Raw genomic sequence first — 9,417 nt, 5'->3', positions numbered from 1 at the left:
TTTCTCAGTTTCACCCCCTGCTCCCTCTACATGTCTGTATTCCATTATTCATGGATGACAAGCTTGCCAGGGAAAGCATTGCCCCACTTTTCCCTCCCCTCCCCTCTTTCTTCTTTACCATGTGAAGTGAAACTGAAACCAATCCAGCTTAGGGCCCATCGTAACCTCTTTCCATTGCTGTAGTCGCAATGAGAATTTAGCTGGAAATCCAGCTTAGATTGCAGTTGGAAAGCAGGTTATCCTTTCATAGTAAGGGGCCTGGAATGACACAACACAACACCTTGTCTTTTTTTGTTCACAAATCCGCAGGTGAACAATAGAAGCTGTGAACTGGCATCGCCTGAACCGAAGCTGCCAACCTTGTATTTGCTGGTTTCTGCTGATGAGGGACGAGCAAAAGTGCAGAAGTGGAGCAAAACAGGAAAACACTCCTCTGAGATCTGCAACGCGGCCTCGTGCGAATCCACTAGTGTCGAATTAATATATAGACAAACACAGTTGTATTGGTTTATATGAGCTTTGATGTGGGAGCTTTGTTTAGTTGTGCGCAGCTGTCAGCCTGAAGGTTGTTTACGTGGAACTCTATAGCTTTGGGGTTGTATGAGTGGAAGATATGTGTTCATCCTTTGCATTAATAATTGACAGCAACATCTGCTTCAGAGAGTTCCTTGTCAAGCGCTGGAGCTTAAAGCAGCAGAGGTTTGAAGAGCTGTTTAATGTGGGCACCACTTATAGGCTTGGGAGTAATACAAAAAAAAAAAAAAATACTGAAGGAAAAAAGGTGTTCCTGGTTCCCCTTCCAGGAGATCTTTAATTTTAACTCAAAATTTTTTAGTTCCCTCGTAGGAACTAAGAAAAAAAAATGTGTGGATGGATTCAATTTGCACATTAGCTGATAGTCTTCATGGAGAACTTCGATACAGATTTCTAGGGAGGGCTCTCGGAACATAATTTCAGCTTTGTAATTAAAATTTCATCAAGTAATGAAGCGAACCAAAGGCTAAATGAGCATAAAGGTTAATCATCTGTTCAATAGCTAGAAGGTCAGACTTTGTGTATCTTGGATTATGTGTGATATTAAGCGTGCGTGTGTGCGTGTGTCTGTGTGGGATGCTAATATCGGACGTTCTCTGACATGAAACTAATGGACATGTTAAGTTTGAGCTCTGACAAGCATTGTCGATTAAAGGTTAATCGTTAATTATTACAGCGTGCGGAAGAAACGCCGCTGGCACAGCAGGAGGGAAACAACGGTTGTTTTTGACCTTGAGAGAGCGTGACTGCGTTTGTCAGAGACTCGGAGAGGAAAAGAGAAAGTGCCGGCGCCGTCATCTTACCGTCCACGCGTCTCTGCATAGAGGCAGTCTTATTTGGTCTCCAGAATGCAATGCATCCACAGGGCCTGCATTCAAACCTTATTGTGTAAGGGAAACATTGCAGCAATCACCTAATGGTGCATGTCCATCCCCTACAGATAATGACTCTCTCTCTCCGTTCTCCTTGCTTTTGCTTCCCTTCACTCGCAACACTGATGCTGAAATTGTGTTCATCTCCCATGTATCCGATCACTCTCTTCAACTAATTTCTTCCATTTCTCTCTTTTCTGCTTCTCTCTTGCTCGTATTGTCTTCCTGCCTTCCTTTCGCTCTTACGTGCAGAAACAAAATGCTGACGGTAATATCTCAGTGTGCTAGGCTGGCCCGTTCTCATTCCCAGGGCGTCCCATTCTGACATTTTGTCAAAAACCATTGGTGTCTCACAGATACCCACAAGGTGTGCTGTGACACATGGGGATACGGGCACCAGTGAGGTGGATCGTTCATTTCCAGCTTTCACATATAGATGCTTCCCAAGGACCCCTTGGCATCACATTTAAATGCTCTGGACAAACATTTTCCATGCGCACAGCCTGTGTTATCCAAAACCTTTACCTTCAGCTGACCATGCAGCTGTTATGAACGACCTAATCAAGTAGTTTTTGGTGCCTAATTCTAGCCATTGAAAAGTGAACATCGAGGCTCCCAGATGGGATGTAAACTGCCTTACTCCACTGGCACCAAAAGTAATAGCAGCTATTTTTTTGTTTTTCAGTGGTCGAAAGCACATTGCGATCCAAGTAGCAATTTTAAAAGCCATTAAATATTCACACTGCCCTGACCAAACAAGGCATCAACAAACTTGAAATCTTACTTGAAATAGTCCAAATAAGAAAAAACCCAAATGTAAACTCCTCTGTGGGTATCTTTTCCCCTCCTTTTTCTGGTGCTTACAGGTGATTCTCCTGAGTGGAAAAGCCTCCACATGTGGACCGCTACTCCTCTGATGCAAGAGGAGAGTTTTTGACTGACAAGTTCATCGATTAGTTGGCATGGAAGACTTGGCCGTAGAGGTTTTGCGTTGAGTAAATGTGAATGCTTTTGCTTCACTTAACAAAAACAGGGCACGCATTACCTGAAAGCATTCATTTTTTTAGATAACAGCAAATCTGTTCGTTTCACTTCAAATGGAAGAAAACCGATTTACTGCACAAATTCTGGTGTCAGAGAATGTGAGCTCTTCTGTTAGTAATCTCCTCAATTGTTACATAATAATCCACAGATTTACCTCCCTGTCCCGAAAGCTAATTACTCCCCCTGATTTCCAAAACAAAACCTGGGCAATTGCACCCGGACAGCTCAGGAAAGGGAGATGCCAGTCGCCTTAACATGCTCACAGTGTGGGGTCATTATTGATTTGGGGCTAATCCCTCCCCGTGTGGAGGATTATCTCCCCGCCTGACACTCTGCTAAACTACTGTTTACCAAAGACAACAGAACGTATCAGAAAGCCCAGGTGAATTCAGTCACACCGGCAGCTAACACTGATCCTCACTAATCCAGCCAATGACAGGGTCTGTCAGAGAAGATTGCCACGGCAACGGCTAATATTCTGGGATGGAGAGAATGGCTTTTGTTAGAAGGGAACGACCGGCTGTGTGCAGATAATATTTTAGACCATTTTGCATTTGGTCCAATATTCTCCCGATCACTTTCTGAGGGGAGACGCACTGAAAAGGAGCCCGAGAAATCCACGTATTTGCACGCACACACAGACACACAATTACATATGGTAGTAATTAAATTCAGGGTGAATTGTCACACACAAACATATAGCACCTCCACTGTTTCCCTCTTGGCAGCTGCCACCAAAAGAGAAATAGTTTTTCCTCTGGTTCCCCTGATGAAGTCGAGTACATTTCAGGTGCTGCCTCCGCCCGTGTATTTGTGTTGGTGTCCACTGTGATGTAAAAACCTGCACACTGTGCTGTTTTGTTTTCCAGCCAAGCTGTTGAATAGCACGGGACTAACCCCAATGTGTGTTGGGCGCTGGGATGCCGGGAGCCCGCTGCTTTATTTCGGTGTTTTTGTCGACAACAGTTTCATGCTAATGTGATGGGCTCGGGCCTCTTTACTGCCCATTTCGCTGTGAGAGGATAAATTGATGTTGCACATCTGCATCGCAAACGTAATTGATTCCTCTCCAGTACAGGGGCGCCCTTGAACTAATTAGTCATTGCTGAGCTTTTCTTTCTTTGTGAGTGTAATGTGTGGGTTTATTATACATGAGCAGGTAGACCTGTGCTTTGTTTTCTACACCTGTGTGTGTGTGTGTGTGGTTATGAGTGCTGAAAGCTACATAAAAATAACGAATTATTGTCATTTTTCCTGCTTCATTTCACAACAATGGAGAATAGTGTTTTTGTTTGTGTTGGAGAAAAATATACTGCACACTGAGGTCTATAATTCATAATAATATCTCACTGTTCCCGTCTAATCACAGGGTAGAGCATGGGCCTCGGGTGAATTAACACCGGCATCCAACACATGCACGAGGAAATAATTGCTAATTTAAAATGGATCTTGTTTCTGTGCAAATTTTGATTTTACAGGTGGGATTTCTGTGTAATAACCTGATGCTGAGATTTGGAAAGCCTCTGTGCAAGCTTACTTCTTAAAAGAGGACAAGAAAAAAGTTATAAAATTGCTGTAAAATGTCGTTTTTCCATGTGCTGCCATGCGCTCATTTGAATCGCATTCTGTGGAAGGTGTTGAATTAAGAGCAAACCTTAGATAGAAATATGTATCTAAAGATTACCCACTTCATTAGGCACCCGCTCAAGTGTCCGTTAATGCAAATACCTTATCAGCCAATCACATAGAGACATGGTGACCTGCTGAAGTTCAAACAAAGCATCAAAATGGAGAAGAAAGGTGATTTAAGTGGCTTTGAACATGACAGGTTCTGATCTGCTGGGATTTCAGCAATTTATAGGATTTACAGAGAGAAAAAAATAAAAGAAAATGGCCAGTGAGTAGTGGGCTACTGGCTGAGAATACCTTGTTGATTCCAGAGGTCAAAAATACCAGGCTGCTTTGAGCTGATAGGAAGGCGACAGTAACTCAAATAACAACTCGTTACAGCCAAGGTATGCTGAAGAACATCTCTGAATGCTCAAAACAGCACAACAGCACAACACAGGGTACCTTGAAGCACACGGGCTATGAGCAAAGAGCAGGAAACCGAGGCTACAATAAACACGGGATCAGCAAAGTTGATGATTGGAAGAATGTTGCCATGTCTGTGGAGTCTTAATGTCTGCTGCTACATTCAGAAGGAAGCGTCAGAATTTGGTTTAAAAAACATGAAAGCATGTTTACCTATGTGTATGTACAATTCAGGCTGTTGGTGGTGGTTGTGTAACAATGTTGGGGATATTTTCTCGACACACACAGGGCCCTTAAATACCACAGCCTACCCGAGTGTTGTGGCTGACATCTCCATCCCTTTATGACTACAGTGTACCCATATTCTACAGGGTGGGCCATTTATATGGATACACCGTAATAAAATAGGAATGGCTGGTGATATTAAAGTCCTGTTTGTGGCACATTAGTATATGTGAGGGGGCAAACTCCTCAAGATGGGTGGTGACCATGGTGGCCATTTAGAAGTTGGCCATCTTGGATACAACTTTTGTTTTTTCAATAGGAAGAGGGCCATGTGACACATCAAACTTATTGGTAATGTCACAAGAAAAACAATGGTGTGCTTGGTTTCAACGTAACTTTATTCTTTCATGAGTTATTTACAAGTTTCTGACCACTTATAAAATGGGTTCAATATGCTGCCCATTGTGTTGGATTGTCAATGCAACCCTCTTCTCCCACTCTTCGCACACTGATAGCAACACCACAGGAGAAATGCCAGCACAGGCATCCAGTATCTGTAGTTTCAGGTGCTGCACATCTCGTATCTTCACACCACAGACAATTGCCTTCAGATGACCCCAAAGATAAAAGTCTAAGGGGGTCAGATCGGGAGACCTTGGGGGCCATTCAACTGGCCCACGACGACCAATCCACTTTCCAGGAAACTGTTCATCTAGGAATGCTCGGACCTGGCACCCATAATGTGGCGGTGCACCATCTTGCTGGAAAAACTCAGGGAACGTGTCAGCTTCAGTGCATAAAGAGGGAAACACATCATCATGTAGCAATTTCAAATGTCCAGTGGCCTTGAGGTTTCCATTGATGAAGAATGGACCCACTATCGTTGTACCCCATGTACCACACCAAACCATCACTTTTGTTGTTCCAACAGTCTTGGAGGATCCATCCAATGTGGGTTAGTGTCAGACCAATAGCAGTGGTTTTGTTTGTTAACTTCACCATTCACATAAAAGTTTGCCTCATCACTGAACAAAATCTTCTGCGTGAACTGAGGGTCCTGTTCCAATTTTTGTTTTGCCCATTCTGCAAATTCTGTGCGCCGATCTGGGTCGTCCTCGTTAAGATACTGCAGTAGCTGGAGTTTGTAAGGGTGCCATTTGTGAGTAGCTAATATCCGCCGAAGGGATGTTCGACTAATGCCACTCTCCAGTGACATGCGGCGAGTGCTACGCTGTGGGCTCTTGCTGAATGAAGCTAGGACAGCCACTGATGTTTCTTCATTAGTGACAGTTTTCTTGCGTCCACATTTTGGCAAATCCAACACTGAACCAGTTTCACGAAACGTAGCAAGCAGTTTGCTAACTGTAGCATGGGAGATGGGTGGTCTCGTTGGGTGTCTTGCATCGAAATCTGCTGCAATGACCCGGTTACTGCGTTCACCAGGACATGACAATGACTTCACTGTACTCTGCTGCCCTCCACAGTCACCAGATCTCAATCCAATAGAGCATCTTTGCGATGTGGTGAAACCTGAGACCACAACAACATATCGCTGAATCAGTGCCATGAAGAATTAAAGCAGTTCTGATGATAAAACAGGGGTCTAACTCAAAGTGTAACTAATGACTAAGTAGTAAATAAATAATAATACATGAATAATAACATAAGTTTCTTACAATGACTTAGAGAAAAGACATTTTATTGCGCCTTTCTCAGCAGGGTGATGCAGGATTGAGGGTCTCCATGCTCAGTGAAGCCTTTGGGTCTCCTTTATACCAACGTGACCAAATTTATTTCTCATCTTCATATTTACACAAAGTTTCAGTGCAGAGCCACATTGAATGGCCCTTTCTTTGCTCTCCCAAGATTACCTGTCAGGCTCGTCATGGTTGGCTGGAGTGGACATTGTTTCAATTCTTTCTTTGAGTGCGGTATGCGTGTGTGTGTGTGTTCGTGCACTGCTGCAGTCATAGCTAGGTCACATTCTTTATCTACATCTTCTGACAAGTAGCTTGGAGCTCCCTCAGTTATAGGCCATGAATAGATCCTCCCACAGTAAATCCTACCCTGGTTACATTGCACTGCAACTTGTGGGCTGTATAAGTAATGGGATTCTACTTCTGTTTATCCCCCAAGTCAGACTATCTTGTGCTTGAATGCACAAGAAACTAGAGACCATCTTGTGATGGGATCACACCACCGTAACGGCAATGAGTTCTCGGACACATCCATCTTTTTGGAAATATCACAAACTTATACGCCACATTCCTCATATGGGGAATTGCAAATACATTAACAATTAAAAAGACTGTGTGACACTATGAAAGAGTTGCACATATATACAGAATGTTTCGGTTTCCTGAGGCCCGGCATCACTCAAGCTGAAATTCACTTTTCAAGAGAGAATAAAGCAGAAACAGGTGACATGGCTGAGTTTTGCATTTCCATTGTAGAAACTATAATGGCACACTTATCTGTTTCCTCTGTTTGGGAAAGAATTCAGTTTATCACTTTGAAAAACAGGAGATTAGGCTGATTAGCTAATAGTGTTTCAAGGATAGGACAGTCGCAGTATAACAGATCATCCATTTTAGGGCCCACAATACAAGTGTATATGGCAGTGGCAGCCCTTTCAATTGAGGACATTCGGTACCACTGGCTTCCCTTAACAGTCCAATTTACTCCAGTGGAAGAATGCCAGATTACATCACTTTATCTTTTTTAGAATCCCCTGCCTCTTTGCCTTAATGGACAATTTATCTGCAGTGTAGCCATTTCAGGCTCTCATGATGTTGGACTGCTATTTTATTTAAAAATGAAAGGAAAAAAAATATTTGCAAACATTGCAATGATCATTTATTTACATATTTGGCACATTTATTCTTAATTTGGTGGCACGTATAATGATAGGATGCCAGGAGTAAATTTGCCTTAATCACACAAGTATTTGAAGTAATGTTGAAAGGGGACATTCAGCATTTTTGTGTTAGGTAAAATTATAATCAATAAAAGAACAGAAAGTGGGAATTTTGCTGTCACACATCACCAAAACTGCCACACTATATCCGGTAACTGGATACCAGATTAAATACTTGAAAATTTTAAGTAGTATAAATAGATACAATCTATCCAGAAAGTTAAAATAAAGATTGCAAATTAAAAAAATAAAATATAAAATGTATATGAGTACTCACTGCCTTTGCTCAAAGCAGCTTTAGCAGGAATTACAGCCTCAAGTTACTACTAAAAGCTACTACTGGAGGTACACAAATGATGCACTTGACCATGGCATTTGGAGATAAAGTTATATGTGAGGTGTGTAGCAATGAAGACCCACAGTTCTTAGTCTGTGGTATTCATAGAAAACCATTCCTCTGTTTTGAAAGCCGTTTGTCTGGGTTAGCTTATCATGACTGGCCACGCTAATGCTGGTAATCCACGATAGCAGAGTAGAGACACAGCATGAAAAATAGGCTAATTTCTCTCCTGTGGGAGGCTATAGATAACTCTGTTACAGTTTCCCGAGCTTTTCAGGTTTTATTTAGGGCTGACAGCAGACAAAAAAACAACACAAAACGTAATGGCTGAGAGTGTGTACTCGTGTTTCCAACACACACTAACAAGGACATTAGATCATTACTACAGTGAGTGGTTACACGTTCTCTTTATATTCCCAACCATGGGAGTGAAAACAGAAGCCTGAAAAAGAACAAAAAGAAGACAACCACCACTTTTGATTGGTCTGCCATATTGGATGCAATTCAACTACTGCTTGGAGACTGTGGGCCACTGACTGGTCTCTAGGCCTGCCTAACTGGGACTTGGGCAGTTTTTAAAAAAAAAAATTTTCCCAGCAAAAGCCACCAACCAACAGCAACCACTGGGGCCTTATTTGCACGCTCAGAATGGAAGACAAGTGAACGTCTCATGTGTCTGCATAGCCTCAATACGCTGAGGGCTGATTGGGACTGAGAAACAGGAGGGCAATGAGACACAACTGGAAGTAATTACACACACTTGAAAACGATCAGGATAATTACAAAGGAGGAAGTGAAACTCCAAAAAGCACGAAACAAAAACCAACCTTCAAAAGAGCAAACAAAAGAGAGACAAGTGCACAATAGCACACAGATGAAACACGGACACACTGAACAAGATGGCAGATTTTAATGAGCCCAGGAGGACAAAGGCACTGACACCGAAACACAAGACAGAGGAATGAACAGCGAAGAAGAAAAGCTCGAAACTGAAAGTGAATCTTAAATTTAGAAACCCCCCGACAATAACACGATGATGAAATCAAAAAAGGAGTCAAACTAACAACAATCAATAATAATTACAATAATTTCAATATTGAAAGTTCATAAAATATTAACAAAAACGCAACTACACAAAACACCATAAGACAGAGGTCACGGATCTGCGACTCTGAATGAATATTTGTCAACATTTGTTTACTTTGCATTTCCAGTTTTGTATTTGTTTACAGGTCTGAAAAAAGGAAAGAGAAGAAGACTGCTTCATTCTGAGCTGACTTTACCACCCTCTTACAAATTTTAATTACTATTAGCTCCATAACTTCACTGATGCAATAAACCATGGTCTTATTAGTTTCTTATTAGAGTCCCAAATAACAGCCTACACTGTAGCAGTAAATACTTTTAATTATTTATACCTATTACTTATGTTGATGTCCTCATTTATATAT

Source organism: Aulonocara sp. 'chitande type north' Nkhata Bay, linkage group LG15, assembly GCF_057382095.1.
Source record: "Aulonocara sp. 'chitande type north' Nkhata Bay isolate Kocher_YH1m ecotype deep benthic linkage group LG15, A_spYH_male_GT1.1, whole genome shotgun sequence".
In the NCBI taxonomy this organism is placed as follows: Eukaryota; Metazoa; Chordata; class Actinopteri; order Cichliformes; family Cichlidae; genus Aulonocara; species Aulonocara sp. 'chitande type north' Nkhata Bay.
This window is presented reverse-complemented; position numbering follows the sequence as displayed.